Source organism: Felis catus, chromosome D4 (genome assembly GCF_018350175.1).
Source record: "Felis catus isolate Fca126 chromosome D4, F.catus_Fca126_mat1.0, whole genome shotgun sequence".
Taxonomy (NCBI): Eukaryota; Metazoa; Chordata; class Mammalia; order Carnivora; family Felidae; genus Felis; species Felis catus.
This window is the reverse complement of record NC_058380.1, coordinates 49115636-49122269: the sequence shown is the minus strand read 5'-3', so window position 1 is coordinate 49122269 and position 6634 is coordinate 49115636. Positions and strand designations below refer to the sequence as shown.

The window sequence follows — 6634 nt, the reverse complement described above, 5'->3', positions numbered from 1 at the left end:
TTATCATTTTTTGTGCCACTTGAAAGTAAGTCCTTCATGATGAGAATTATTTGCTTTATTGGTCTACATGGATACTGATAGAGCATAAAGTCAGGTGACACATAATTTTTGAACATTGATACGTTTCCCTTGGCATCTTAAGCAGAGAAGGAAAGAGCATAATTCACCCTAATAGTTTTTACTCTAGCATTATGGAGCTCAGATCTCAATGGACATACATAAGAGGTGAGAAATTTAAAAATAATCCATTATTTTATTCACAAAACTAACATTCACTTGTGAAATATATGTTGACTACCTGCTCTGTGACAAGCACTGTGCTAAGTACTAGTTCATATCCAAATATAGTCTGGTCACTACCTTGGAAAGTTTACAAAGAATTGAAGGAAGATAAATATCTTTTTTTTAAAAATTAATTTGCTTTTTCTTTTAAGACACTTCTTTTCAAGTTCTTGTTTAGATTCACTGGGAGGACAAGATAAAAAAGGTTATACCAAAAGCAATAATGGCACAGTGGTATGGCAATAGTTTTGAGTCATTGTTACCAAGCTCTCCTCCTCCATTTAATTCTCCCTATCTGCATAATTTCTCACCAACTTATTTAATTTTAGAGGTAATTTAAAAGTGAATGTTCCACACAATGTAGAAAGGATAGTCTCTTTGATAAATGTTACTGGGAAAGCTGGATGGCTACATGTGAAAGAATGAAATTAGATTATTTTATCTTACACCATATACAAAAATCAACTCAAAAGGGCTTGAAAACAAGATAAGAAAACCTTAAAAATCCTCGAAGAAAATACAGGGGCAAATCTTGACATTGGCCTTGGAAATGATCTCTTGGATATGACACCAAAAGCACATGCAACAAAAGCAAAAATAGACGAGATTACATTAAACTAAAAAGCTTTTGCATTTCCAAATAAACCGCCAACAAAATGAAAGGGCACCCTGATGGAATGGGAGAATATCCTTGTAAACCATATACCTGATAAAGGGCTAATATCTAAAATATATAAAGAACTCCTACGACTCAACAGAAAACCATAAGTAAATAAAACAATCTGATTTTTAAAATGGGCAAAGAACTTGAATAGACATTTATCCTAAGATGATATATTAAAAAAAAAAGGTATCACTATTCATCAGTGAAATGCAATTTGAAACCACAATGAGATGTCACCTCACACCTGCTAGGATGGCTATCATAATAGATGATTGATTGATTGATAGATAAAATAGATGATAGATAGGAAGGAAGAAAGGAAGGAGGGAAGAAAGAAAGTAAGTAAGTAAGTTGAGAACAGGGGACCCTTGTGCACTAATGGTGGAAATGTTGTAAACTGGTGCAACCACTGTGGAAAATGGTTGGAGTTTCCTCAAAAAATTAAAAATACAACCATACTGTGTTTTAGCAATACCACTTTGGGTATATATCTAAAGAAATTGAAATCATGATGTCAAAGAGATATTTGAACTCCTGTGTTCATTGCAACATTATTCCCAATAGTTAAGACATGGAAGCAACCTAAATGTTCTTGATGGCTGAATGGATAAGGAAAATGCAATATATATCACGTTCATATTGGAATATTATTCAGCCTTGAAAAAGAAGGAAATCCTGCCATTTGTGACAACATGGATGAACCTGGAGAATATTATACTAAGTGAAATAATCCAGAAGCAGAATGACAAATACTACGTGGTACTACTTAAATGAGAATTCTAAAAAGAGTCTAACTCATAGCAACAGAGAGTAGAATGCTGGTTTCCAGGGCCTGAGGGGGAGGGAAAATAGGGAGATTTGAGTCAAAGGGTATAACGTTTCAGTTACCCAAGATGAATACATCCTAGAGATCTATTATAGGCATAGTTAACTACACTGTATTACATATTTAAAAATTTGCAAAACGGGTAGATCTTGTGTTAAATGTTCCTATAATAAAAAATAAAGAGGTCAGTAGAAAACTTTTGGAAGTGAGGGATATGTATATGGCATAGCTGTGATGTTTTCATGGGTTTACTCTTATCTCCAAACTCACCAGGTTGTATATATTAAATATGGACAGCTTATTCTACGTCCATCATACCTCAATAAAGTACTTAAAAAGTCCTTGCTCTTAGAAGATTTCACTGAAATAATTGAATGTATGTTCTTGAAGAGTGACATTATATAAAGATACCTCAGGTGTTTGGCTTGATCATGAGTTTTTTAAGGCTAGAGTAGTATCTTATTCATTTTATATCCCCAATAAATACCTAGAACATTACAGTTAATAAATAATTATTTTTTACTTTTGAAAAAAAAGTGAAGATTTACAGAGTGAATGGAAAAAAGATTATTTTTCTTTTCTTCCAAAAGTGTATTTTGAGAGGAAAGAAATGAATTTTCCTAAAGATGTATCTAATTGTTTGGCAATAATTTGTGGTCCTTCAAAAATAGGACTAATTATCATCATGTAGGCAGGGAAACTTAGGTGGCAATTTGTAATGTTTAGCAGCTTTTTACTTGCAGCATTTTAAAGTTGCCACAGCAGGAGGCAAAGTGCAAAATCATGTTTATTTGAGTAGAAATATTTAAAATGGTACATTATGGAATCACTGAAGTAGAGTTCAGGGGAAATAAATGCATCTGTCCTCTGTTTATATTATTTAAAGTTCATATGTGTTCCACGTAAGGATGATTGGGATTTGGGTTCCTCTAATACCCTCTTAAATGTACTTGCGTTAAGTTGATAGTCACTTACAGATATAGTCTAATACACTGGCCACTATGGGAGTCCCTAGCCAGAGGTGGTCGTTAAGTATTTGAGTGATCTGAATTGAGATGTGCTGTAAGTGTAAAATATACACTGGATTTAAATTAGTCAGAAAAAAAAATACCATGTTAACAATTTGTATATTAGATGCTGAAATTATAACACCTTTTGATAAATTGGGTTAAATAAAATATATTAATAAAATTAATTTCATCTGTAGCTTTTACTTTCATAATGTGGCTACAAAAAAAGTTTAACAGCATACATGTGGCTTACCTTATAATTCTATTGAGCAGTACTGTCTAATAAATACAAAATATAGTGGGATTATTTTTGTCCTGTTTAGACCACCATTTTCTATTACAGGAGCCTTAGATTAACAGTGATTTTTACAAATCCTAGCTTAGGTTTGTATTCAGTTTCTCATTTACTCAAACCATGAGCTCCATTTTAGGAGAACTACTGGTAAGCAGCTCAATACTGTCCCACATTATATTTTATATATCAAAAATTGGTATTTTCCACTTACTTGCAAAAAGATTTTGCCAAAGATTACCATAAAATATATTTAAACTCAATTACTACAAATAAAGTCAAATAGAAACAAAAGAAGATAGAGGAAGCATAGGTATCATTCTGAGATAAAATGCTTAAAGTAATTAATCATTTAGCTCAAACTTTCTTACAAGAGGCAAAGGAACATTTACCAGTGTCTTCTTGGCCTTATGGTAGAGGAAAACCACAATTTGGAATCATTCATTATTAGAAACCGAACTTCTTATAAGGTAGCTTGTAAATCTTTCTGTATGGTGGGCGCAAAACTAGGCAGAGAAACCCTGTGAGGTGACCTTATACCTTAACAATGTGTTGCCACTGTGTCTAATTATCCCACTGATGACCATACTTATATGGCCTTTGTTATACATTTACATATTTGTTCTGGAATAATGGGGAAATGAATAGCAGCAGGAGCCCCCTTCATCAAACTCCATAGAGTATTTGAACCACAGAATGGTGAAAACTTTCAACAATACTATGAGTGACTAATAAATACGAGGATTGAATTAATCAAAACATAACCACTGGCTTCTGGTGGCAGGGTCTGGGGAGGGGACCACAGGTGCAATGTCCAGCTGTGAAGGGGGCAGAAAGAAGCTCTTGAAGCAGCCCAAGAAGCAGGCCAAGGAGACGCACAAGAAAGGCATTCAAGCAGAAACAGAAAGAGGAGCAGAAGAAACTTGAGGAGCTAAAAGTGAAGGCCACGGAAAAAGGCCCCCTGGCCAGAGGTGGAATTAAGAAATCTGGTAAAAAGTAAGCTGTGCCCTGTGTCTGAGGCCATGGTGATCCTTAACTCCATTCCTGTGTAAACATCTGGATTCCCTGTCATGGCATTTGTTGCCACCTACAGCTAGGATGAAGTATTATCTTAAAAAAAAAAGTTAGGGGCGCCTGGGTGGCTCAGTTATTTAAGCGTCCGACTTTGGCTCAGGGCATGATCTCGCAGTTTGTGAGTTTGAGCCCCACGTTGGGCTCTGTGCTGACAGCTTGGAGCCTGCTTCAGATTCTGTGTCTCCCTCTCTCTCTCTGCCCCTCCTCCACTTGTGCTCTGTCCCTCTCTGTCTATCCAAAATAAATAAAATGTAAAAAAAAAAAAAAAACCATAAAAAAAAAGTCATAATTTCAGCACCTGGTGTCTCAGTCAGGTGAGCATCTGACTTGGCTCAGGTCATGATCTCCCGTTCATGAGTTTGAGTCCTGCGTTGGGCTCACTACTATCAGTGCGAAGCCCACTTCAGATCCTCTGTCCCTCTTCTCTCTCTGCCCCTCCCTTGTTTGCACTCTCTTGCTTTAAAAAATAAATAAACATTTTTTAAGCTATTCAGTACAAATGGAGAAAAATATTTTAGCAGTTTTAAAGAAAACCCAAAGAATCTATTGACATGGATCATGTATGAGAAGTTTTGAAAATTACATATTGGTTTTAGTCAAGTCTGAAAGAGATATAAATTGAAGTGGGCAGAAAGAAGTAAGAATGTGATAGAAATGCTGAAGAAGAGTTAGGTGAAAGACAAGACTTCTAGTAAACTCTGAAAAGTTTAGATTTTGCTCTAAATATAATGTCAAGCCATTGATTTTGAGCTCTGGAAATTTAGAAAATTATTTTACATTCTAAAATATCAGTGTGGGGGCACCTGGGTGGCGCAGTCGGTTAAGCATCCGACTTCAGCCAGGTCACGATCTCGCGGTCCGTGAGTTCGAGCCCCACGTCAGGCTCTGGGCTGATGGCTCAGAGCCTGGAGCCTGTTTCCGATTCTGTGTCTCCCTCTCTCTCTGCCCCTCCCCCGTTCATGCTCTGTCTCTCCCTGTCCCCAAAATAAATAAACGTTGAAAAAAAAATTTAAAATATCAGTGTGAATGGAGCGCCTGGGTGGCTCAGTCAGTTAAGCATCTGACTTCTGCTCAGGTCATGATCTCACAGCTCATGAGTTCCAGCCCCATGAGTTCGAGTCCCGTGTCAGGCTCTGTGCTGAACCATCATCTCATAGTTCTTGGAATCAAGTCCCGCATCAGGCTCTCTGCTGTCAGCACAGAGCCTGCTTCAGATCTTCTGTCACCCCCTCTCTTTGCCCCTCCTCTGCTCACTCACACACACTCTCTCTCAAAAAATTTTTTTGTTTTCAATTTTTTTTAAATTTAAATCAAGTTAGTTAACATACAGTGTAAAAATGATTTCAGGAATAGGATTCAGTGATTCATCACTTATATATCACACCCAGTGCTCATCCCAACAAGTGTCCTCCTTAATGTCCCCTGCCCATTTAGCCCATCTCCCACCCAACACCCTGCCAGCAACCCTTAGTTTGTTCTCTGTATTTAAGAGTCTCTTCTAGTTTGTCTCCCTCTCTGGTTTTCAAATTATTTTTGTTCCCCTTCCCTTATCTGTTCATCTGTTTTGTATCTTAAATTGCATATACAAGTGAAATCATATGATATTTGTCTTTCTCTGATTGCCTTATTTCACTTAGCCTAATACGTTCTATTTCCATCCATGTTGTTGCAAATGGCAAGATTTCATTCTTTTTGATCTTTGAGTAATATTCCATTGTGTGTGTGTGTGTGTGTGTGTGTGTGTGTGTGTGTGTGTATACATATATACATATATATATGTATCACATCTTCTTTATCCATTTATCAGTTGATGGACGTTTGGGCTATTTCCATACGTTGGCCATTGTCAATAATGCTTATATAAACATTGAGGTGCATGTGCCCCTTTGAAACAGCACTCCTGTGTCCTTTGCATTGATACCTAGTAGTGCAATTGCTGGGTCACAGGGTAGTTCTATTTTTATATTTTGAGGAACCTCCATACTGTTTTCCAGAGTGGCTGCACCGGTTTGCATTCCCACCATTAGTGCAAAAAGGTTTCTCTTTCTCCACATCCTCGCCAACATCTATCCTTGCCTGAAATGTTAATTTTAGCCATTCAGACAGGTATGAGGTGATAACTCATTGTGGTTTTAATTTGTATTTTCCTGATGATGAGTTATGTTGAGCATTTTTTCATGTGTCTATTAGCCATCTGGATGTCTTCTTTGGAAAAATGTCTATTCATGTCTTTTGCCCATTTCTTCACTGGATGATTTGTTTTTGGGATGTTGAGTTTGATAAGTTCTTTGTAGATTTTGGATACTAACCCTTTATCTGATGTATCATTTGCAAATATATTCTCTCATTCTGTCAATTGCCTTTTAGTTTTGCTGATTTTTTCCTTTGCTATGCAAAGCTTTTTATCTTGATGAGGTCCCAATAGTTCATTTTGGCTTTTGTTTCCCTTTGCCTCTAGAGACATGTCACATAAGAAGTTACTGCTG

At 36.5% G+C, this 6634-nt stretch overlaps 1 pseudogene; it reads left to right on the top strand.

The window, feature by feature from the left end:
• The first annotated feature begins 3884 nt into the window (after window positions 1-3884).
• On the top strand, window positions 3885-4074 carry LOC109493829 (annotated as a pseudogene).
• The last annotated feature ends 2560 nt before the right edge of the window (window positions 4075-6634 follow it).